Here is a 26,961-nt window from a genome sequence, read left to right as displayed (position 1 = left end):
AAAAAAAAAAAAAAAAAAAAAAAAAAACCAAAATCTATCATGTTTGCTAGATTTCTTTTTTATTTAAGCTCCTCATTCTCTACCTCATTGCCCACCACCAAGCCACCTGTGTCCAGGGCAACTTCATGGGTGAGAACTATAGAACACAGCAGGTGCATATTGAAACGTTTCCTCATACGCGTCCCAGAGCGGGTGACGGGGGTGCGGCTCGCTTCTTCGGTGCCCAGCTTCTCGGGGAGCATACAGATAGGCAGGCTGTGGGGCTGTGTCTAGGGGTTAATGTTTACAGCTCCCGATGCCCCAGTGGGCATGTGTTACAGGCTGCTCTTTTAACTTTGCTACCTGAGCTTGTGTTAGCTCAATTAGACTCCCTTGCTTATCACAAGGACAGAGAGATTTCATGCCTTGGCTACCGGAAGAATCTGGTCACTCATTAGCATGAGTGCAAGGTTTTATTGAGTAGAAGTAGCTTTCAGCAGAGTGGGGAGCCAGAAGGGAGATGGCTTTCCCCTGGAGTGAGGCTGCTTGGAGGCCGGGGCTCTTCTCCTACTACCCCGACCAAACTCCAACTCCTCCCAGGCGCTGGCGTCCGTGGTGTGCTCCCCCCGGGCGCCGGCATCTGCGGTGTGCTCCCCCCGGGCGCCCTCCGCTGGTGTGCTCTTCCATCAGCATGCTCCCCTCGACGTCCTCTCAGTGTTCTCTCCTTGTCCAGCCACTTGTCTCCTGCTCATGTGTTCTCTTTGCTGTCCACCAGCTTCTGTCTGTGCCTTGCCAGAGTCTTGTGTTTTTATAGGCCCGGAATAGGGGCGTGATGGGCCAGGGTGGTCCTGGAAAAGGCAATATGTCCCCACTTAGGTCCCTGGAGGTAGAGCCCTAGCCAGGGACCACGCCCTCCTCGACCCAACACTTCCCTTCCTTGCTTCCCTTATCGTTTAAAGGGACCACGCCCTTCCCTTCCCAGTACTCCCTTACCAGTATAACCTGTCCTCTGGTGAATTCATCTCTCACTTTCCCTAACACACAAAAATCCTGATTGGAACTGCCTCTGTTCCCCACCTTCTTTCAGAAGCCTGAGCTAGAAGCTCTTTTTTTCTCCAATCTAAATTTAATTTACATTTCTTTGACTGCTAATGAGGTGGATGGTTTCCCATATGTTTGTTTACTAGTTGTATTTCCTCTTGTGTGAATTTTCAGTTCCTGTCCTGTGCCTATCGCTTTTGAATGTGTATGGGCTTTTTAAAATCACAGACTTCTTAACACCTTATTAAAATTAGAATGGGAAATTCTTTTCGAAATAAGGATATTTTATATTTATAAAACCAAAGTATTGGCATTTTTATAATTACTTTTTAATCTTTTGCAAATTTACATTTGTCTTCTAACCAAATATCTAGCTATTCTTTTTATGTTGTTTAACCATGGCTTCTTTTTTTTGTTTTGTTTTTTTATTTTAACATTAATCCATCTGGAACTTATTTTGGAATATAATATGAGGTGAGGGAATACATGGATTTTTTCCAAATTGCTAACCATTTATCCAATACCATTTTTGACTAAGCCTTGTCCTCTCTGTTTTCCTGACTTACAATGACTTTAACATACATGGAATTTTTACAAATAACATCTATTTCTAGGCTATTTATTATTTTCCATTCAGCTGTCTATTTTTATTCCAAAACCACAGAATTATGAATTATAAGCTTATAATTTGTTTTGTGGTGGTGACGGTGGTGGTAGTGGTTTGAAATTTATTTTGATAATCTTAACCGTTTATTCTTTCTAAATGAATAGTAGGGAAAAAAAAGTTTGAAATTTCCCCCAAACCATTATTTTATATTAATTACATGAAACACCTAAATACATATGGAAGTTACATGAAATATATAAATAAATGAGGTTCAGTCACCTCCTTTAGAATTATGTTTTGTCCTCAAACATGTTATAGACCTCAACAAAATTTTAAATTTTCTTTATATATGTTATTTGTATAGGTTGGAGCTATATTTGTAATTTTCTTTATATGTGATTTAGAACTTCTTTTTCAGATTATTCCTTGCTTACCTTTTGTTGGTACTTTGACTGGAATCTCTTCTTTTAATTATATTTCTAGATGTATATTAAATAGGATTATATTGTCAGTCAAATTCATAATCTTTTACTTTATAAAACTCATCAAGGGTGATAACTTTTCCCAAAATGTATACCCTATACTTGGTTTCAGTTACATTGGTTGATCAGAAATCCCTAAATAATAGTAAAAATTAACGATGACAGTAGGGATCTTAATCTTATTCCTCGTTTTCATCTTTAATTAATGGCTGTTGGTTTAAACTAGAAACTCTTCCTCTTGTTTAAGAAATGCTTTTTAAATTAGCTAGGCATAGTGGCACACTGGTGTCACAGCTACTCAGGGGAGGGAGGCGTGAAGCATCACTAGAGCCCAGCACTTGGAGGATGCAGTCATCTGTGATCCACTACACTCCAGCCCCGGGGACAGAGCAAGATTTTGTCTCAAAGAAAAAAAAAGCAGCAAAATAGCCTTCTACTCCTTTTAGTATTTTCACCAAGAGTGTCTGCAGAAATTTTGTCTCCTATTCAGTAGGAGACAAACTGATTAGGAGACAAAACTTCTGACATAAACATGTTATTTATGTACTTCTAATATATTGATTTGCCATTTTCGATGAATAGATTTTTATAGTATTGCACCATGTTTTCTCTATGAAATTAAAGCTTATGTGGTTGTAGTAAATTATTTTTCATAAGACTCTGAGGATGGGCTTATAATCCAAGAATTCAAACAAATAATAATTATTGCATCAAACATTTCCCTAAAGTCCTGTTCCGTAACCCTGCTCTCCTTCTTTATCCTCCATAAAAACAATTAAGCTTGCCTGGCCTGATTTTTGCTGAAGGAGGTCATGCCCTTCGTTGTTTGCAATTCCTTTGTCCAACATTGGTTTAGTTTTCTCCCTGAATATTTGTTCCAGTGTTTCACTAATTATCAACGTGAAAGAATCTTGTAGATATTCTTTCCAAGTGTTGGACTAACTGAACCCTTCTGAGCTTCAAGGTTCTAAATAATCTTAAGCATAGCATGGCATACATTATATAATCATAATTATATAGTATTTTTTCCAGGGGAGTTAGTCTGTTGTTCACTAACAGTTAGCAATACCTCAGCTCTCACACCAAATCACATCAACATTCGTAGCTATAATACAGGTTTTGTTCTCCTCTGCCTGATTAAAATTTAAAAATCACCCAGATTGAACATATGGGATTTTTCAGTATTCCATTATTGAGACTACTACTGCTATTTGAGTTTAAAATAATAGCCATCTGAATGTCCATTAAGTCAGGGATAAGCCACAATAGGGGTAGCTGCTGTGAGCTAACTACTTGTTAGGCATATTATGTGCCTGGCGACCCACACATGCCAGAGATAAAAATGAACTATTTTCAATTGCATGCCATTGTGTTGGTTATTTGCTTTTTTAAAAGCAACTTTAACATTTAATTTATGACTAAGAGAAAGTTAGGAAGCATGAGGGGGGAAGCAGAGGCAAATAAAGAGCGTAAACTAAGAAATGAGTTTGATCAAAGACAAGACTGCATTTAAAGACCCTGGTTCCACTGCCTGAGCTGAAAGTCAGCCAAAAATAAACAGTGACAGATGAAGAGAAACTTTGATTGATACAATTGCTCTTATCTTTAGATCTCAGAATTACTAGGAGTAATAGAAAATATGGAAGATTTTTATTAAGTGTGTAGGGAAACAGCCCATCTTGCAAGTCTGATAGTTACAAAAGTTGAGTATTTCCATGAGGATTTCAACTAACATTTGGGAATGTTTCTATTTATCAAAGAAAACTTCCAAGATGCTTCCTGCAAATCTCACTCATTGTTTTACTTGTATGCCTAGCATTTACAATTAGCCAGGCGTTCATTCCGCCTGTATGTGTTAAGCACATAGACGTCAGGCACTGCCATAGTCTTTGGGGATACCCCGGGGTAGACAAGTTCACAAGTTTGCACTATTGTTCTCATATACACGTCATGTGCTCTTTCCGCCCGCTACTCCAGCAGTCTTTGTTGAACCACATTAGAGGGAAGCCTAGGTATAGGAAAAGAACTTTTTCCTCTAACGTTATTTTATATCGAAAACTCTTCATATTCCTTTTAAACTGATTTTTCCTGAGTATCAGAGTGATTGACCTGAGTTGGTTCCACTGAAACATCTTATTTGAAATATACAAGATTTGCTTTATATTAGCACTCACATCGATAGATTAAACAGCTAAAAATGGCTTTCAGGTTGTAAGTATTCCATAAAGTGGGAGGGAGGAAGAAAGGAAGTGAGGAGTACATGGAGAGACAGTCATTATTTGAGCCACCACAGATGATCATCATATATTCTTCTTGACTTAACAACAACAGATAATTCTCTAGTTTGTCAAAAATGCTCAGCTTGTCTGATAGTTTTTAAAACGCAAATTAAGACAAGTATGCAATAGACAGATACACTCTGCAAAATCTTAGAGGTTTTTGTATTACTCAGTCTTGACCAAGTCTTAGGAAAACAAGCTCTCTCCTAAACTACTAGCTAAAAAAAAAAAAAAAAAAAGGAAAAGAAGGAAAAAGAAAGAAACTTGGTACATGTTTGGAAACAAATTTAACAAGGTCTATCAAAACTAAAAAAATGCACAAACTGCCCTTCATTTTCATTTTTAGGAATTCTTTCCTGTGGAAATTCTCACACAGATGTGCAAACATATATATCAAAATGTACATTGTGGCTTTATCATAAAAAACAATTCGAAGCAATCTAAATGCCTGTCCATTAGGAACTTGTTAGAGAAACTGTAGTATACTCATACAATGGCATGTCATGCAGCCCTTAGAAAGGAGAGCGGTCTAGATGTACTGTACGTGAGGAAGTGTATTGTTAGGTAATTAGAAAGTAGGTTGCTGAAGTATAGTATAGTCACATTTACATAGAAAAAAAGGTGTGATTTGTAGGGGTGTGTGCATGCATGTGTATGACTAGAAAATTGCCAGAAAAATATGAAGGGAAAAAAATCTTAAAATTCATTATCTAGTTGGGGAGGGTGATGGGGTGGGTCTGTGATGGTAGGAAAAAGTAATTTTACTTTTCTCTTTGTGCTTTTCCCTGTCATTTAATTTTTTGCCATTTTAAATATGTCGTTAAAAATGAATCATTCATTTTTCTTTGAATTGTATAGAATAACAGGTTTATAACAGATGTGAAATCAGAATGTCTATTTCAGCCACTGTCACAGTAGTTCCATATATTATGTGTTTTTAAGGAAGCTTTACTGGCATATGACCTGAAACATTTGAATACCTTCTGATCATTTAGAACACTCTAAGTGACAGCATAGCCACAATTACTAATATATGCTTGAAAATGTGACTGAGAAAGACCATTTCATAATGTACCTGGTAATAGATTAGGGCACAGGGAACAGCCAAGTTATCAATTTTATCCACTCACTTTAAGTACAAAAGGTTTTAAAAATAATTTTCAGATGTATTACCTTCTCTCTCGATTGTTAATGCTTATGAAACAATGACTTTATCTTCCTCCTATTCACTTTGAATACCATTACCTAATTGCTACCATAACCTTCACCGTTGTCTAACCAGACATCAAGTTGTAATTAGTTCTACATACGTTGCCTGTAGTCAGGTAGTCTTTGATAAATATATAAAAAGGGGACATAGTATTCCATTCCTTTGTTCTTCTGCGCACCTGAGGAGAATACTTAAATTTTATCAATACTATTTCCACATATTCTTTTATTATATGGTCATACTCAAGTGATGATCCTATACATTTATTTAAAACCCACTATTTTTCTTTAGTGAGGTACAGCTTTGGGGGCTTGGTGAGTACTGAAAAATCATAAAGCCATGTGAATATAAGCCTTGCATGGAAATGTAGTTTTTGAGCTGACTGTATTTTCCGAAGTTGTAATATATTCCAAAGGCTGTGTGAAATGAGGGCTAGAAAGATGTTCATATTACTGCATTTGTGAAATGTGAAAATTTGATCTATCACAATTTCTGGTTACTGTCAAGTAAATGAAATCAAAGGAGAAAGGCAGATCATGTGACATATCATTGGGAAAGAATAAACCTGAGAGTGACTTAAGTAAATTACATAGACATATTTCCTAATACCCAGGGCTTCAAAACATTGTTTTGGAGAGAGTGGCAAAAAAAAATTCTTAGATAGTGCTTAATGAAACTGGAATCCCTGCCCTGGAATAAGAGAAAGCTTACAAAATTTGCCTTATAATTTGCCTTATAAAAGAATACATTACCAAGCCATTAAAAGAAATGGTGTGACATGTACTATAAGTACTAAGTTTAAAAGGTCCTTAAGTAATCTGATGCAAACGACTGGTGCTAAATATATGTTCATTGAAACTGAAATCCCTGCCCTGGAATAAGAGAAAGCTATCATTTAGGAGAACAAATTGTAAAATGAATTAACAATGCATTGATAGTGAACTATGTGCTATATTTCATTAAGAACTAAAGTAAAAACTAAAGATGCTCTGCAATATTCAAGAAGAATCCTCGAAAGAAAAACTAAGGAGATAATTCTAGTTTTCAATTCTAGAGTTGCTGCTAAGTGAACATAAAGATTTACTCAACAAGATCCCTGAAATAATTATTAGAGAAAATGAAAGGTCTTTAGAACCCAGGAAAATAAGTGTTAACTTGAAGTCTGAGACCACATAGCTCAATATGTTTCTGTAATTATCTAATGTCCTTTAGGAACTTGTGGCTAATTACAAAAAAAAAAAAAAATGGCTTCAGAGCAATTCTCATTTGTTTTCTGTTTAAATAGCATAATCTATTAGGTTTCAATGTTTCTAACTTGAAAGAATTTTATTTCTTTTTCCTGAAAAAAGTCCTATTCTTTACCATAAAAAATGACAAGTACAAGGTCAAATTCAAAGGTAATCTAATGACATGTCTGACTGTCCCTCTATCTAAATGAAATAAAACAGACACAGTCTCTTTTATAAAGGACCTAATAGAATAAACCTAGTAAGCAGGAAACCATTTCGAGTAGTTGATTTGGCCTTGGTTTTAAAGGTGACTAGCATTCCGTGGTGTGTGGCAAGATAACAGTGGGTTTTATTTGCTAGCCTCCATACTGCGTTCTCTTGCGGTGTTTTTTTGTGTTGTGCACCAATACATCCTCAGGTTTCTTTTTCCTCCCCTATTTGTTAGTCACCTGGTAACAGATGTGCATCCAGTACCAGATGAATATACTGTTACAGTGATTTCTCTGCAAAAATCTAGAAGCATGCCTTGCCTTTGTCCTGGGGCCTGAGATTTTTGGTGGCCATGCCGTACAAAAGAATATATTACCAAACCAGAAAACATTAAAAGAAATGGTGTGACATGTACTACATGTACTAAGTTTAAAATGTCCTTAACTAATCTAATGCAAACAATTGGTGCTAAATACATGTTCATTGAATTAATGGTCATTATAAAATATAGCTCTTGCTACCATTCTCATGAATAAAACACACTTTCAAATTGTACCCTGTTAAATCATCTCTACTATTTTTTTTAACCAACAGAAATGTATTCGCATAGTGTACCCATCACTCAGGAGAAGCCTCAGTTTAAAAGTATTTCTCTCTTCTCATCTCTACCTGTTTTCAATGCTGTTCTCTTCTACCCTTTGTCTATCAACATCCGCTCTGTATTCTGTGATGAGACCAATCTTTTGCCATTACTTTGAGGAACAGTTAGGCAATATGTCACAAATATTAGACAATCATGGCTTTTTAAATGAAGATTTTAGTATAGTTCTAACTTTAATGGGAGTTGGTCCTCATTTTAGAATTAACATTAGCTAGTATTGCTTTTGATTTGAGATCCTGCAGAAAGTTACCTACTCTGTAGAAGCTGGTAGTGTTGGCAAAGCCAGTCAAGGAATGTTATGTGAAAGCACTTGGACTTGTAAAACACAATGCCAATATTAATTGTTATCATCATTGCTTTTTTGGAATCTGCACCAAACCTTACAGGATATTTAATTTACCAGCATTTTTGCAAAATAATTCCAGATCACCGAGAAGCAGATTATACCAGCAAGATACTTCTGTCATCAACCTTTAGAAAATTAGGAAAATTTTTAAAAGTTTTATATATAAATGCCAAATTATCCAAGTAATCATTTTATTTTCTATATAACAATCAAAAAGGTAGTTTGTATTTATGATTTGTTTTCCATAGAAGGTATGGTGCACATGCTTTAATTACTTATTTAATTCTTTCCATAACTGTGTGAAGTAAGTACTATTATTGTCCTCTTTTATAGAATAAGAAACTAAAGGTTAGAGACTTGAAGTCACTTGGCCTATGTCATGTAACTAAACAAGGGAGTTTACCGTCAAAGCCCTCAAATTTAACTGCCATATATCTGAAGTTATTCATCAACCGTTAGATGATAGGCACTGTGGTTTCGACTGCCTGGAGTTTCATAATGCTGTCGGTAGTGTGGCTTTCTCCCTATTAATTCTGCCTGGGAATAGTGGTGGCCTCTGGAGTTTATGGATTACTTTCTTCGACTGAAAAAAATTGTCGATCCTTTTCTCTTCCGATAATGCCTCTGTCTAATCCTCTCTCAACTCTCCTATGGGACTCAAACATGTACTAGAATTCTTCTTTCTGTGGTCTGTGTTTTTACCTTTTCCTCCCTTCTTTCCATCTTTCTGGTTCTCAATGCTTTTTCTAAATGATTTCTCTGTCCTGCCATCATCAAGATTTTATGTCCTCTTAAATCTGTTCATTGGGTTGTAATTTGGGGTCTGAAATTTTCTAAAACTGTGTAAGGTGGTACTTTTTCAAATGTTCTGTCACTTTTTGTAGCTTCTCTTCCTCGCAGTTATTTTCAAACTTGTCTTTTAATTCTTTAATTATAGCAATAATAGTTTCAGTCCCCCTGACTGATGATTCCAATATCTAAAATCTGTAGCTCTGTCCCTTCTGACCAACAATTCTCCTGGTAGTCACGCAGAGTGCTTTGTGTGTATTTAGTCAGGCGGATTCCTTGAGGCCTAGCATGGAAGTGCCTTCCTCCAGAGAGAATATATGCTGATTTCTGCCAGATGCCTAGAGGCACTAATTTGTCTAGAATCTTTTCAAATCAAGTTGATAGATTAGAGATCCCTGGGCCACCAAAACAATGCATAGTGAAGGCTGCAAATCAGTGAAAATACCAGCCACACTTTGATGTTCTCTCTTTTCTTTCTTGCTCTTCAATGTGCTAAATTACTATGGTCTGAATGTTCGTCTTCTCACCCCTCACCCTACCTCAAAACAAATATGTTGAAATTCTAACGGAGGTGATGAATTTGGAGGTGGAGCCTTAGGACGTGATTAGTGAGTGTTCTTATAAAAGAGGCCCAAAGAAGCACATTTGCCACTTCCACATGTGAGAGCACAGATAGGAGGAAACATCTGTGAGGAAGTGGCCCCTCAACAGACATCAGATCTGCTAGCACCTTGATCTTGGACTTCGCAGACCCATAACCGTGAGAAATAAATTCCTATCATTTATAAGGCATTATTCTGTGGTATTTTTCATAGCATCCCAAATGAACGAAGCAATACTCAATGCAATCCTCTGTAAGCAGAGGATAGAAGAGTTGAGATATGTTTATTACTGATTCCCTCATCTTTTGAGAATTGGGGCCTTCGGGGGCTCCAGCTCAATGTAGGTGGGTTGTCTTTTACAAGCTACCTTATTTGAAGACCCCCAAAGAGTCTGCCAAAACCAGAGCTCTAATCTGACAGAATTCAAAAATACCCCTGTGGGAAAGGCAACTTGAGCACTACATTCTCAACTTGCTTCTCTGGATCCCCACCTTTTCATTGATTTTGTCTTGTAGACTTTACTATTTTGTCATCCCTTAGATGTGTTTAAGAAAATGTTTTTAATACACCATTTTTAGTTGTTTTTAGCATGAAAATCTCTCTGAATACTCCTGTGTAACCTTTACTGAACCATTCAATGTTCAAGAATGCAACCATTATTAAAGACAGGTCCTGTAAACAATGGACACAAGGCCTCTTTCCTAATGGAGATTACATTCCAGTCAGAGTCGTATCAAAAAAAAGTAAATAAAAAGACAAAATGATTTTGAGTTATGATAAGAGCTATGAAGGAGTTCTAGAAAATGAACTGAAAGAGATATTAATGAAGGAATGCATAGAAGGGAGATATTGAAAAATAGCCTAGTGTCTTCCTTAAATTTCAAAGAAAATTTGAAAATTAACAATAGCATAAAAGAGATTTAAGGTTATATAGATGTTAAAGTTTAGTTAAATGCCATGTGGCAAATGACACAGGCAGCAGATAATTTTGGGTATTATTGAAAGAGGCCTGGATTGGGAATGAAGTTTCAAGAATGGGTCCCATGTATCATTTACCTGCTGAATGATCTTGGGAAAGTCATCTAACCTATTCAATATAATTCCACCACTAATACCACTAATTACCTGCACATATGTTGTTTATCTAAAATACAATATACTCTGTTAGGAATTGGGTGGGAGTGGTCAGAGAGATGAGCAAAGCATGATTCCTGCATTTCTTCCAATATGGACCAACCATAAGGCTAAAAAGAAACTACAACATAGGAACATAGATTTAATTTAAAAAAACAAAAGAAAGTGAGAGAAAGGAACCATATACACAAAATTCCATGTCTGCTAATCTGACTTCTCATCGGAATTCTGTAGCTTGTTTGAGCTTGAATAAATCTCCTAAACAAATGATCTGATAATGCAGGTTGAGGTGTGGTTTTAGATGTTCTGTGGATTCCTCCTCCTCACCTTTCTACAGCGGACCTCACTGTAGGCTGCCACAAAACAAGGAAGGGAAACTCTGAAACTTCATTTTCAAACCAACTAGAAGAGTTCTGCTTTTATCCATTCTAATATTGAGCTTTCTTATCATATTAATATTTTATGAGCATGAGCAAAGAATGGTGCATCTAGAAAACATTTGAAACCCACTGATTGGTTAGTCAGTTTTGTTGAAAACCGTAAAAGAGTTATGAAATCTATGTAAGACTGATGTTCATTCCACTGGTTGAAGAAACTTGGGAGAGCTGCACAATTATTGCAAAGGGTGAGCACATAAAGGCATGTACCAAATATTAGCCATCAGTAGAACATATTGGTATTTAGGCAAAGATATGGACAGAGAGAGAGACGTAATACATACATAGATAGGCAAGTTTAATTTTTAAAATACAAGTAATTCATGTGTATGAGAGGAAAGCTCAAATAGTATCGTAGATAATAATGTGAACGGTAAATGCCCTCCCTCCAATCGTTTGCTTCCATTTATTGCATATTCTTCCAGGATTTTACCATACCTATCCTAACAGATTTATGTAGTTTCTCATACACAAAGGGAATGATATTGTACATTCCACACTGCAATTTGATGTTCTTTCTTAATATACCTTGGATATGTCTCTGTATCAGTATATATTGATCTATTGTCTTCTTTTTTGGTACTGCAAAGTATTTCATTATATGAATGCAACAAAATTTATTTAACCAATCCACTGTGGATGGACATTTATTAGATTTTCATAACCTGTATTCAATTGTTTTTCTATTACAAAGATGCTGCCACACACACCATAACATTACCAGCTTTGAGTACATGTGGGAACTGCTTTTCAGTTGCCGTGTCATGTATTTTCTCAATCAAAAGATAATTCAAGTACAAACACTCATGGAAATGTTTGACACTTAAAGGAGATCCTCGTGCTAAAACCGTTTGGTGACTACTGAGTTAGAAATTCATTTTAAGCTTCAGTTTTGCATATGCTGTTTGAAGTACAACAGGCAATCAGGTTTGTTAAAAAATGAGATAAAGGAATGCCCTTATCTGAAACTCACCAAAATTGATTCATTGATGCAGCAAACTCATTTCCTGAGCACTTATTCTGTGCTCTGGACTGTTGATATATGAGTCACACGTGGTTTGTGCTTGTAGCACTTGTGCTACAGAAGGCCTAGAGACCTCCCTGCTAACATCAATGGTAACACCATTTTAGCAAGTACTGGCATAGAAGAGCTGCCCTGTGATTTTGCTATTGTAATGTAAACACTGAAAATGATGAACTAGAACTGCTGCTCTCTCTACCAATGTATGCAGTCATTCTCCAGGCATTTTCAGGAACTGTTTTCTGTAGGAAAAAAGAAAGAGAGAGAATTTGGCAAATAAGCTTCAGTTTTTTAATGTGTTTTCCAATCATTTCCGATCTGTGGCTCACATAATTTTTTCTCTAAAATAAAGGAAGGATTTATCTTTTTACTCTTACCTCTCTGGCAAGTCCTCCGCTCCTTTATTTATCTTTATGTGCTCTTTGAACACAGCAGAGGTTTATCCTTGCAGACATCTGTCTATGGTAATTTCAGACTAACATCTGACAATTTAGCCACTTACACGTCACTCTCTCTCCAAACCTGTGCCTCAGTAAATGCTACTTAGTGTCTTTTCTCTGATCAAGAGATGCCTATCTGGTTTCTGGAAAGAAGAAATGGGAGCTAGCTATCTAGACATAAGTATTTTACTATGGTCAATGAAGCTTTGAAATGCCTACATCTAATATAATAAAAATATTAACCATTTATTAAATCCTTACCATTATAAATACTATGTGCTTTATGCATATCATCATATTTAATTTCTATAACAAGCATTATCTCCAGTTTCCTATAAGGAGCATGAAGTGTGGGAGGTCAGTCACAGAGTCATACAACTTGCAACTAATGAGTTTGATTTAAGTCCATGTCTGTCGAATTCTCTTGTCAACCATTATACTGTACTGCCTCCACAGGTAAAGGGTGTTTTGAAATATGGATTGTATTGCTATCTCTAAACCATGTGTAAAAGCACCAAATATATACCTCTCTCCCTTTCGCCTACCCCACCCCCACAAAAAAAGAAGCAGCGTTTTCTGGGCTTTAAAAGAAACCTCCTGTCTGGATGCCATGAATAAAAATAAAGTTTATTTCAGGAGGAAGATTTTGACTATATTTGAGATATTTAAGTTTTATATCTGCCTTCTGATGTAACTTTGCTGCCTTAGGGTCTTTATGGATACTAAGTCTCATCTATTTTTACCAATTTCTGCTAAATTACGCTGGAGGAGCATGCTAATGCTAACAAAGGAGCCAGCTTGACTGATAGAGCCCCAAGGAAGAAAAAAAATTATCTATATTAGAGTAGTATTAGTCTAATCCCACTCCCAAAATGCCATACTTGGATTAACCAATCTCCATTAGATAAGCAAGAAATAAATTAGCAATGGAAGACTTGGCCCAACCTCTCTGCTGGAAGCATATTATTAAGAGACCATGCCCAATAGTATTAGGGAGATACGTGCTTGACTATGATCTTGAAATCCAATGGAAAATAGAGTGGCAACTGGCAAAGTTTCTTTTTATTAGTGCAGCTTCTCTTTCTTATATAATGCAGTGTGGGTAAAACGATACTTGTTTCATAAAGTCAGTCATCTAGGATAGACTGTATCTATCACTGAGTTACAACATCTTTTGCAAAATCTTGCTCTAATGTAATCCCTTTCATCTTATTGATTCACAATGTTTTTCTGAAAAATAATAATTGTAACTTTTTGTACCCCATCCAATTAAACCATACTTCCATAAAATTCCTTTCCTCTTTCATTGTTTGTACACACTTTTTTGATTGTTTGATAACATCTGCACATGAGAGTGTAAATTTCAATATTGTTGATGTTTCCAAATGGTTATAAGTTCCAGCTGTTTGTTCTTTTCTCTCCAATGGAGATCTAACATTACAAAGGAAAAGAGGAAAAAAGAAAATATAACTAGTTCCCTACCCTCTCATAAGAGAGGAGATAAATCGGATGGTAAAAATTCTATTAGCAATTATATTTTTTAGAAATCAAAAATTATCAGCAAGTGATATTTAAACATCCCCAGTTGCCTCTATCATTTTGGGGTAGGGATGACATTGGTGATCAGAGCCTGGTTATATAGAAGATTCAGATAGCACACAAAACTCCATGCCCCAGGAAAAAACAGAGCATTGTACATATGTAGAATTTCATGAAAGGCATTCAAGAACATTTATAAAGTAAGCACCAATTACTTCATATATGAGGCCCTCTTCAACTAACAGTTCCTGGTCTTATTCCTGTCTAAATAAATCCTATGCCAGCTTAACATTTGGGTAAGAAAGAAGATTCTAAACACTTCCTCTCCCTTTTTAATTACTTAAGTATTGTTATCTTATTTTAATTTAGCAGCAGGGAAGAAATGCCAACGAGATGCATAGGTGAATGAAGAGATAGGAGGATGCTACCATATAAGACCCTAATCCTAGGCAAAGTTTAATACTAAGAAGGGTTGTGCCAAATAAATGCATGAGGATAATAAACAAGGAATATACCCCATATAATTAATATACCTTAATCAACCACCAAATAATAGTTGAACACCTACCATGCTAACACCATTGTCTTGCTTTTTTTTCCTGTTTTCTCACAGAATGAGAATAATTTACTGTTTTTCTGGATATGAAAGTATTAACATGCTTATTGTAGAATTTACTGATATTTAAAGGTAACAAGGAAAAAAAATATCACCTATGATCCTAACACCTTTCAGAGAAAAATATAAAACATTTTCACTTCTTTCTAGACTTTTACTGCATACATCGATATATAGATGTCTATTTTTAAAATGGAATTACACTACTTGTTGTCTGTTTTTTAAAAAATTCAAGTTTGAGTAGCTCTACACTTTCTCCTATGGAATATAATGGGTGCCATAGATTTCTTGTTAAGGATTTATTATTATATATGTATTATTATTTATTATAGATTCTGACTAATTGAGCAATCTCTTATCCACTCTTCTATCTATCTGAAAATATACAGCAGATTGTTGTTATTTATAGTCACTGTACGGTGCTATAAAACACTAGAACTCATTCTTCCTATTTAGCTGTAATTTTTGTATCCATTAAACCAACTTTTTCTGTCTCCCCTCCTCCTGTACCCTTCCAGCCTCTAGTAACCACTATTCTATCTTTGTTTCCATGAGATCAACTCTTTTGGCTTCTACATCTGGGTGAGAATGTATGGTATCTAGCTTTCTGTGCCTGAGGCATATTTTATTTAAGGTGATGTCCTCCAAGCTTATATATGTTGCCACAAACGATGGGGTTTTACTCTGTTGTATGGTTGAATATTATTCCATTGTGGGTATATGCCACATTTTCTTTATTCATTTATCTGCCATTGAGCACTAAAGTTAATTACGTATCTTGGATATTGTGAATAGTGCTGCCACAAACATGGGAGTACAGATATCTCTTCAATATACTGATTTCCTTTCTTTGGATGTATGTACTCAGTAGTTGGATTGCTGGATCATATGGTATTTCCAGTTGAATATTTTTCAGGAACCTGCATGCTATTTTCCATAATGGCTACACTAACTTACATTCCCATCAACCAGTATATAAGAGTTCTCCTTTCTCTACATTCTTACCAACATTTGTTACTTTTTGTCTCTTTCTTATTTTTGAGACAAGTCTTGCTCTGTCACACAGGCTAGAGTGCAGTGGCACGATTTCAGCTCACTGCAACATCCACCTCCCGGGTTCAAGCAATTCTCATGCTTCAGCCTCCTGAGTAGCTAGGACTACAGGTGTGTGTCACCATACCTGGCTAATTTTGTGATTTTTGTAGAGATGGGGATTCACCATGTTGGCCAGACTGGTTTTGAACTCCTGGCCTCAAGTGATCTCAGCCTCCCAAAGTACTGGGATTACAGGTGTGAGCCACCGCCCCTGGTCACTTATTTTTGATAATAGCCATTCTATCTGGGGTGAGATGATATCTCATTGTGGTTTTGATTTGCATCTCCCTTATGATTAGTGATGTTGAACATTTTTTTCATATACTTTTTGGCCATTTGTATGTCTTTTTTTGGAGAGATGCTTATTTAATTCATTTGCCTCTTTTCAGATGAGGTTCTTTGGGAGTTTGTCAGGTTTTTGCTATTTAGTTTTTCGAGATCCTTGCATATTCTGGTTAGTAATCCTTTGTCCTATGAATACTTTCCAAATATTTTTTCCCATTCTGTTAGTTGTCCCTTAACTTGGTGGATTGTTTTCTTTGCTGTGCAGCTGCTTTTCAGTTTGATATAATCCTGTTTGTCTGTTCTGGCTGTGTTTTTGAGGTCTTCTCCATAAACTCTTTGTCCAGTCCAATGTCCTGAAGTGGTTTCCCTTATGTTTTCCTCTAGTAGTTTTATAGTTTCAGTGTTTACAAGTATGCCTTTAATCCATTTTAAGTTATTTTTTGTATACAGTGAAAGATAAGAGTCCAGTTTCATTCTTCTGCATATGGATATCCAGTTTCCCAGAAGTATTTATTGAAGAGACGGACCTTTCTCTAGTAAATGTTCTCAGCAACTACGTCAAAAATCAATAGCTGTAAATATGTGAATTTATTTCTAGGTTCTTTAGGCTGTTCTATTCATCTGTGCATCTGTTTTTATGCCAGTACCATGTTATTTAGCTTTGTAGTATATTTTGAAGTCAGATAGTGGGATGGCTCTGGTAATCCTTTCTGCTCAGAATTGCTTTGGTTATTCACAGTCTCTTGTGGTTGGTTCCATATGAATTTTAGGAATTGTTTTTTCTATGCAATGTCATTGCATTGCATTGAATCTATAGATCACTTTTGGTAATATGGTCATTTTTACAATGTTAATTCTAATCCATGAGTATGGGACATCTTTCCATTTTTGTGTCCTCTACAATTTCTTTCATCAGTGTTTATAGTTCTCCTTGTAGAGATCTTTTACCTCCTGGGTTAAATGTATTCCCAGGTAATGATTTTGTAGCTATTGGATATGAGATTGCTTTCTTGATTTCTTTTTTCACTAGTTCATTGTTGGTGTATACAAATGCTATTGATTTTGGCATGTTAATTTTGTATCCTGCAACTTTACTGAATTGATTATTGGTTCTAACAGCTTTTTGGTGGAGCATTTAGAGTTCTCTATATATGTGACCATGTTCCCACAAACAAGGAAAGTAAGTCCTTTCATCTTTGGTTGCTCTTGTTTTTGTTGTTATTATTGTTTGTTTATTTGTTTGTTTTTGTTTTTGTTTTGCCTAATTCCTGTGGCTAGGACTTCCAGTACTATATTGAGCAAAAGTGGTGAGAGTGAGCATCCTTGTCATGTTCAAATTCTTAGAGAAAAAGCTTTTAGTTTTTCTCAGTTCAGTATGGTAACTGTGGGTTATCACATGTGGTCTTTATTGTGTTGAGGTACATTCCTTTGATAACTAGTTTGTTGAGGGGTTTTATAATGAATGGATACTGAATTTTGTCAAATGGTTTTTCTGCATCTATTGAGGTGATCCACTGTTTTTATCCTGGATTCTGTTTGTGTGATTCGTCATGTTTTTTGATTAGTTTATGTTGAACCATCCTTGCATCCCTGGGATAAATCCCATATGATCATGTTGAATAATTTTTTCATTTGCTGCTGAATTTGGCCTGCTAGTATTTTGTTGAGGATTTTTGCATCTATGTCTATCAGGGATATTGGCCTCTGGTGTTCTTTGTTTGTTGTGTTGTTGTCTTATTTTGATATCACAGTAATGCTGGCCTCATATAATGATTGTGGAAGAATTCTTTTTCTTCAGTTTTCTGGAAAGGTTTAAGAATAATTGGTATTCATTCTCCTTTAAGTCTTTGATATAATTCAGCAGTGAAGCCATCAGGTACTGGGCTTTTCTTTGATGGGCTTTTCTTTTTATTACTGATTGAATCTTATCACTTGCGATTGATTTCTTCAAGTTTTCTATTTCTTCTTGGTTCAATCTTGGTAGGTTGTATGCATCCAGGAATTTAACCATCTCCACTAAGTTTTCCAACATGTTGGCACAGAGCTATTCATAATGGTCTCTAGTGATTCTTTGTATTTCTGTGGTATTAGTTATAATGTCTCCTTTTTTTGTTTCTGTTTTTATTTATTTAGGTCTTTTCTTTCTTAGATAATTGTTATTATTTCAATTCTTTTAAATTTGTTAAGACTTTTGCAGCCTAACATGTGGTCTATGCTGAAGAAATGTTTGATGTGCTGATAAAAAAGAATGTGTATTCTGCAGCTGTTGAATGAAAAGTTCTGTAAATATCTGTTAGGTACATTTGGCCTAAAATGCAGTTTAAATCCAAGGTTTCTTGGCTGCTTTTTTTTAATCTTGATAATCTGTCCAATGCTGAAATGGGATGTTGAAGTCCCCAACTATTATTGTACTGTAATCTGTCTTTCCCTTTAGGCTAATAATAATTGCTTTATATATCTGGCTACTTGGCTCGGCATGTGTATATTTTTATAATTGTTATATTCTCTTGCTGAATAGATCCTTTCATACAATGACCTTCTTTGTCTCTTTTTACAGTTTTTTACTTAAAGTCTCTTATATCTGATATAACTACCCCTTCTTACTTTTTGTTTCTGTTTCCATGGAATACCTTTTTCTATCCATTCATTTTCAGTATATTTGTGTCTTTACAAGGTGACACTTTTTTTTTTTGCATACAGCTGTGTCATATTTTTATACAGTTAGTCAGTCTATAACTTTTAAGTAAGGAATTTAATTTGTTTACATTTAAGATTATATTGATAGGTGAGGACTTACTCCTGTTACTTAGCTAATTGTTTTTTGGTTGTTTTTATAACATTTGTTTCCTTTTTTTCCTCATTTCTACCTTTGCAGTTTTGTGGTTTCCTATAGTGAAACTCTCTTTTACCTTTATTAATCTGCCTTACCTGTGAGTTTTATACTTTTGCATGTTTTTGTGGTGTGATCACCATCATTTTACTTCCATATGTGGGACTGCCTTAAGCATTTCTTGCAAGGCTGTTCTGGTGGTGATGAATTCACTCAGTTTTTGCTTGTCTGGGAAAGACTTTATTTCTCCCTCATTTCTGAAGGATAACTTTACTGAGTGTATTTCTTGGTTAGCTGTTGGTTTTTCCTTCTTTTTCTTCTCTCAGCACTTTAAATATATCACCCAATTCTCTCCTGGTCTATAAGACTTCTGCTGAGAAATCTACTGGTAATCTAATGGAGATTTTCTTACACTTGACTTGACACCTTTTTCTTATTGTTTTTAAAAATTCTCTTTGTCTTTTACTTTTGATAACTTGGCTATAATATCCCTTGTAGAGAATCTTTTGGGGTTGAATCTATTTGAGGGCCTTTGAGCTTTCCAAATCTGGATATCCATATCTCTGTTAGTCTGTTTTCACACTACTATCAAGAACAACCTGAGACTGGGTAATTCATGAAGAAAAGAGGTTTAATTGACTCACAGTTCCTGAAGCTTAACAGGAAGTATGACTAGGAGGCCTCAGGAAACTTACAATCATGGTGGAAGGTGAAGGAAGAGCAGGCACATCTTACCATGACAAAGCAGAAGAGAGAGAGTGAAGGAGGAAGTGCCACACACTTTTAAGCTATCAGATCTCATGAGAATCTACTCACTCACTATCATGAGAACAACAACGGGGAAATCTACCCCCATGATCCAATCACCTCCCACCAGGCCCCTCCTCCATTTTGACATGAGATTTAGGTAGGTACACAAATCCAAACCATATCAACATCGCTACTGAGATTTGGGGACTTTTCAGCTATAATTTTATTAAATGGGTTTTTTATGCCTTTTTCCATCTCTCTTTCTTCTAGAACTCTATAATACAAATAAATAGCTCTTCACACAATGGTATTGCATAAGTCTTGTAGGCTTTCTTCAGTACTCTTCTTTCTTATTTCCTTTTTTTTTCTGATCAGGTAATTTCAAATGACCCATCTTCAAGTTCATAGATTTATTCTTCTGCTTAGTTGAGTCTGCTGCTGAAGCTCTCTATTATTTTATTCGTTGAATTATTCAACTGCACAATTTCTGTTTGGTTCTTTTGACATCTGTCTCTTTGCTACCTTTCTTGTTCATATTGTGAATTGCTCTCTTGATTTTGTTAAATTGTCTATCTGTATTTTCTTATATCTTGTTGAGTTGCCTTAAGATTATTACCTTTAATTTCTTTTCCAGCAATTCATAGTTTCCTTTTCATTGGATCTGTAATTAGACAGTTATTGTGAGTGTTTGGTGATATTATATTTTTGCTTGCTTTTTCATGTTCCCTGTATCCCTGTGTTGATGTTGATGTCTGTGCCTCTGGTGGAGCAGTAACTTCTTCCAAACTTTCTACAGCAGCTTTTGTAGAAAATGACTTGCAGTTGGGTTTTAGTTTGCTGGTTGGGAAAGGAGTAGTGACTGTTTTTCCAGGTAGACAGAATGGTGTTCTTAAGCTATATTCAATATTAGCAATAACTGTGTGTGCCTCAGTGGTCTAGGCTGTAGAAGTCTGTGGCAGTGGTATTGGTAGGATAGGTTAAGTTCCTCAGTGATAAAGGCTTTGGGGGGTACTTCCGTTCTCACTTCCCCACAATGGGGGGACTTATCTTAGGGTATGCAACTTGTCTGGTCTGACATGACCTACAAGCTGCTGCAGCAGTGCAGGGTTCCTGGTGCAGGCACTAGAAACATCTTTGGGGCCCGTGTCCTAGACTCAGTCTGTGAACCTATGGTAGCACCTGGACTTTGGGATTCAAGTTTGCTGTCTGTGGCAGAGATAAATGTACGTTGCCCACAGAGCCAGTATCTGTGACTCTAAGGCACTGCCTAGAAGGCACTGGGAGCTAGATTGTAACTATGATTCTACCCCTTGGAAACTGGGAACTGTACTGGCCGAACTCTAGGGAAGATAGTGCTCCAGAAGTTTGGGCTTGGGGAGCATGCTATGGCTGTAGTTGAGGAACCTGAGCAAATTGGTCTTACTGGTAATGTGGGTCACAGGGGATGAGGTGCTATGTACTGGTGACTCTAGACCCTGAAACAGTGAAGCTCAGCTGTATCCTAGACTTTATTAGTCCAGGTGCAGCAGCAGCAAGTACCCCAGAATGGCTGGACACAGCTGCCTTTTGGGACTCAGGAGACAGGGAGCAGCACAGCAATGATTCCACTCCCTGGAAAGAAGGGTATCTCAGCAGTTCAGGCTCTAAGAAGTGAGTCCAGCTCCAGGGAAGTAGAGTACTAGAGTTATTTGCCCTTTAAAATAAGATGTCAGCTCAGCCAGCACTCTGTTTCCCAGGGATGTGAGGTACTGCATCAACTCAGCCCTAGGATGTGTAGCTGTTCAGTTCTGCCAAGGAAGGCAACACTTTCTCAGGGAATGCACCTCTTCAACTCAGCCCCAGTAGAGTGACTGTTCTGAATGCCTCAAGTACCATTTCCTTAGAAGGCAGGGTGCTACTTCAGCTTAGTTGCTAGGATTTGTGGCCATTCTGGATAGCCAAGGCATAGCTTCCTCATGTCTGGGCAAAAATGCTTCAACATTGGTACCAGGTAGGTGATGGCCAAGGTACTTGCTCTGGGTGGCCAGAGTATTTTTTCTCCAGGAGGCAGTACCTCTTCTGCTTGGGCACAGCGGGATGAGACTGTTCTGGGATGCCTGGGGCTGCTTCCTATCCAGGCAGCTCCCTCAGCTGCCTAGAGTTCACACAGGCAGGAGACCCCAGTGTTGAAGACTATAGTTGTCCAGGGTTGAAGACTATAGTTTCTGCCTGGGACAACTGGGATCCTCTAGCTTACCTGTTCCTTATAGCGAGAAGGTCCTCCTGGTTCCCAGCTGATCCCAGCTGTGGGGAGATGTGGTAAAGAGCAGGTACTTCCTTCTGTTCTCTATGTGGCCATGCTGAGTTTCTATGCTCTCCGGGGTCTATGTAGCTCCTTTGATGTATGCTGGCACTGTCCTTTAGTTACTGTATTTGAATATAGTTTATTTGTTGCTTTGGCAGCCTCTGTGGGGTGACGAGTGCTAGGAGCTTCTAGTTGACCATTTTGCTCTGTCCTCCTCATTTTGCATGTTTTTAAGAGTGCTTGATTTCTGAGAATTTTTTTTTAGTCAGTCATCCTCAGGAAATGTCTTAGTTGTCCATGAAATCATTAAGCAGCATCATTTCCAGATACCTGTTCAAACTCACTGTGCATTAAGGGATTATCTATTAAGAAGAATAAAACCCACATAATTTTGTCCCATTTTTAACTTTTATCTTGAAAATAAAATAAACCCAAATGTATATATTCTGTTTATATACCTAGAAACAGCCTCTCCTTAAAGATAATAACTTGTTCAGCCATAGAGAAAAAAAGAATGAGAATAAAGATTTCCCACTAAAGGATTAAAATTAGTAATTGTTTGTTTTACAATTCCAAGATATGTAAACTAAATGGACATAAATTGGTAAGGAAAGATTTAGCAGATGGCATGCTTTCTTTTAAAATGGGTAACCAAATTAATCTATCTTTCTTCTTTCACAGATACCACTGAAATCTAGCCTTTTTACTTGACTAAATGATATCACTATCTCCCTATACTGTGGGGTCCTGATAGAATCCTTGCTGTTTTTCTTAGCCTAGTGCTCTTACACACAAACAGACAGCACCGTGGCTGGGAAATTGAGGTCAGGAGGGAATATGCCACTCTGCCTGCCAGGCTCCCCAGTATGTTATTTCACCTGCTGGGTACAGAAACTTCTCTCCAGAGTTCAACAGAGAAGGTGCTTCCTTGATTAATCACATACAAGTTCCTGCACCCAGGTGTCACTGGGTGATAATTCTTTGATACATACCAAGAGAATCCACCATATAAAGGTGATATTACTGCTGCCATCAACCCTCTTGGTATACATTATTCTAACCTATAGCTTCTAACCATAGCCACCTTGTTTTAATAAGATTTCAGAAAGAGAATCAACTCAAAGCTGCTACAACTACTGTGAAAAACAAAACAAAAATTCCTCCTGAACTTCCTACCCTCCTCTGAAACAAAACAACTCAGGTTTTTCTTAAGTTGATCTTGTTTTTCCTATTGTCTTCCATTTTCTTAGTATTATCTTTTGTCCATATTTTGTTTTGAAACAACCCTGAAATGGCACTCTCCACAGAGCATTCTTGTTCTCACAGCCTCCGACATGCCATGCATGTGCATCAGCCTTTATTTAAACTCCCACCATCACCCCCTAACAGCCCATCAGAGGCCGGAGATTTTTGTTGATTAATATGGCAAACATTGTGCGGCTATCTCATTTCATACTGGACACCATTCTACGTGCCAGAGATAAAAGAATAAGCAAACCAGAAATAATTCTTACATTCATGGAGCTTTCAGTATAGTGTAGAAGACACCCATTTTCAAACAACCTCTACTTCCTGGGTTCAAGTGATTCTCATACCTCAGTCTCCCAAGTAGCTGGGACTACAGGTGCACACTAAGACGCCCAGCTAATTTTTGTATTTTTAGTGGAGACAGGGTTTCACCATACTGGCCAGGCTGGTTTCGAACTCCTGACCTCAGGTGATCCACCCACCTCAGCCTCCCAAAATGCTGGGATTACAGGCATGAGTCACTGCATCTGGCCATAACCCTTCTTCTTTAGTGATGGTACCTCTAGGTTGGCATATCAAAAGTAGTGTTATTATCAAATAATTCAATAAGTGGGTACTCTTGGAAAGGAAAAATGGGTTCAAAAATTAGATATGCCAAAATGCACATTTATATACATTCTGCAATGTATATGTTTCTATATTTGTACATTTATCTGCTACTCTTCCTAGGATGGCAGAGAGAGATGGTAGTCAGTGAAGCCAATGTCTTTGATTTTTATCAGAATTTCTTATTTGGTAGTTAAATATAAGTTCACTCTACAGCATGGTGAAGCTGTGATATACAGAATACCAACCCTCTTGCCACCATCTACTAGCTGTATGATCTTAGGCAAGGTAATCAACTTTGAAGCTCCAATTATTTTTACTTTAAAAGGAAAATAATGGTTTGTATCGTAGAAAGTTCCTGTGAAAATTAAAAGAGAATATTGCATAATAAACCCTTGCATAGTGTTTAGTATGTCCCAGATACTGTTCCAAGATCTTCCCAATATTTAATCAATTTATCTTCATAATAAACCCATGAAGAAGGCTTTTTAATGAGTTTTTCATCACATTTTATACATGAGGAGCTGGAGGCACAAGGAAGCTATTGGGCTGAGGTCAAAGAACTAGTCAGATTCAAACCCAGAATTTAAGCTCTTAGCCACTGCACTCAGAAACTCTGAATAAGTATAAAGCAATGAATAAAATGCTCAGTAGGAGGTAAGCATTTTAAAATGTTAATTACTGTTCAATATAGTTAACTTTTTAATCCATATTCTGGTGAGTAGTCATTCCAAATTTCCTCAGACTAATACATTTCTCCAGGTGGAGATTCAGATCTCTCCTTCCTTTTCTTTCATTTTTTACTCTGACTCTTCCATCAAAATTATTCTTTCTTTCTCTCATGTATGTTCTTATTAATTCCACCTAACAGATTATGTGGCAGCTCCTTATCCTTAATTTAATTACAAGAGAGGAGTAGACAAATCAAGATGACTATTAATATTTATAGATTTTGTATCATATCTGAATTGAATATAAAGATGGCTTTTAGCAAAAATTCTAAACGCTATGTTGACATTCTAGAATAATTTTTCAGGCTTTCCTCGAGAGTGTTGAGGTTCTAATATATGGATTCATCTTTCATTGTCTTCACATGGAAGTTACTGTGTTTGCTTATGGAACAGAGTACATCTCCTGCCCTGAATTTTATGGTGGTGCCTTAAGAAGCCTTTTTAGGTGCGTGCAAGTGTGGCATGAGGAATGCCCCCTGAGGAGCAGCATGCTTTCTTTCACTTTCTCAGGGAAAGTCAGTTTCACTGAGATACTATCACTTATTCAACATCACACAAAAAAATGGGAAGAATGAAGTCTTTTTTGGCATTGGCAATGATTCCGCATTAATTTAGAATTGGATGGACTGCCACATATTCAGAAAACTGAACACCCCAAATGGGATATTGGAAAAATACTATTTCAGACTAGGTGTGGTGACTCATGCCTGTAGTCCCAGTACTGTGGGAGACGGAGGTGGGAGGATTGCATGAGCCCAGGAGTTCAAGTCTAGATCTGGTCTCTATGAATAATGAAAACATTAGGCAGGCATGGGAGGAAGATGGCAGTGGAGTCGCGCGTTGCCCAGGAGGAAATTAAGAAGGAGGCAGAGAAGCCAATTGACAAGCCAAGACATGCCTGCTGCTGCCGTGGGTCTCCACCGCCAGTAACCACCGCCGCCACCACCGAGGGGACGAGTTCTCCTGGGGAAACGCCTCGTCCAGCGAGTGGCAGATCTACACTTGGTTGGATGCAACCTTCAAAGAACCGACAAGCTTAGTAAAAGAAGTCTACTCAGACGATAGACAGTTCCAGATAGGAGATTACTTGGACATAGCAATTGCCCCTCCAAATCGGGCACCACCTCCTTCAGGGCGCAGGAGACCATGTTAAATTCCACTTACTATTTCTTGAATTTATGTTTTTCGGTCAGTTATGCAAAATAAACTTACTCTTTTTCCTCCCCTGATGATTGTCATTAAGCCTTTAAATTCCAGAAAATTATAATGCATCATCTATTTAGGAATTAGATTTAGATGTGCTATTGTATGATTACTAATGGAAAGTCCGTATGTTTCAAGCCCTTCTGTGAAATACGAAGATAAGTGCTCTTAACATTCTGTGTAAAACTGTACTGTTAAATATGTGTATGTAATCAGAAAAAAAAAAAAAAATTAGCCATAGGGGTGTTGCCCACCTGCAGTCTCAGCTACTCAGGAGGCTGAGGTGTGAGGATCACCTGAGCTGGGAAGGCGGAGGCTACAGTGAGCTATGATTGCACCACTGCACTCCAGCCTGCATGACCAAAAAAAAAAAAAAAAAAAAGGAAATAAAGGAAAAATACTATTTTATATATTGAACAAAATATCTCATATTTAAAAAATAATAATAGAGATTATTTTCATAAGGCCTTTTATTTTCAACAAGATATTAGTTGGACAGTTTCCACACCTCCCCAAAAAAGTCATTATGAAATCCTAATTACGACATGTAAAGGAATTGTTTTTATACGTAATGCCTATATATTCTTTAAAAAGAATATTTCATTTCCTTTTAAAATCCAATAAAGTGTTATCTCCTCATAAAAAGTTATATAATTTTAGTCCTCTTGAAAAAGATTATAATTAATCTGAGGTTTCAGGCACATACTTAATCTATTAGCAGAAAAATTTCCCATCTTTACTGTAATTATGTTGAAAAGTTTGAAAGGAGACTTTGAAAAATCTTTAACCGTACATTAAAGTATTTTGAATATTGCTCTCTTTACTGAGATCAGATTAAGAGGAAGTACACTCTTAGCTGCAGTATAAAAGATTTAGGCTAAAAAGAGAAATGGCCTCTGGTAAAGTTTTTACATCATGGAGTTTTATTTTATCAGTGGAAATCAGAGACCCTCTATGTTAAGGGCTTCACAACAGAATTTTCACCTTTCAAATACAATTTAGGTTTAACACCACTTTGAGATAAGGTGTGAGCTGAGTGACATCTTAGCTTCGTTTGATCCTTCACCTTGAAGGACTGACTACATGGGACCATAATAGCACCAATCTTGAGTGAAAAAGTGAAACCAATTTTGCTAAGACATTTGAAATATTCTCTTCCTAAATAGTAACATCTGGTGACATAGAACGTCCCAAGGAGTCTTTGTTCCCAGGAGATTTCTCAACCCATTTTTTTGCCACCCAAGAGGCTTAGGTAATACAGCTGGAGTCAGAGAAACACAGCCATGCATCCAGCCTCTGGGCTGTTC

At 36.8% G+C, this 26,961-nt stretch overlaps 1 long non-coding RNA gene and 1 pseudogene across 2 annotated transcripts in view; both read left to right on the top strand.

Moving 5' to 3' along the window:
* The window catches only part of LOC116563784, a 164,933-nt gene that overhangs the window by 70,470 nt on the left and 67,502 nt on the right, over nt 1-26,961 (top strand). The window lies entirely within an intron of this gene.
* On the top strand, nt 15,678-25,680 carry LOC116563782 (annotated as a pseudogene).

This window comes from Sapajus apella, unplaced genomic scaffold (assembly GCF_009761245.1).
Source record: "Sapajus apella isolate SASKATOON/1434 unplaced genomic scaffold, GSC_monkey_1.0 scaffold36, whole genome shotgun sequence".
NCBI lineage: Eukaryota > Metazoa > Chordata > Mammalia > Primates > Cebidae > Sapajus > Sapajus apella.
The sequence above is the reverse complement of the archived record's forward strand: the minus strand, read 5'-3'. Positions and strand labels throughout refer to the sequence as shown.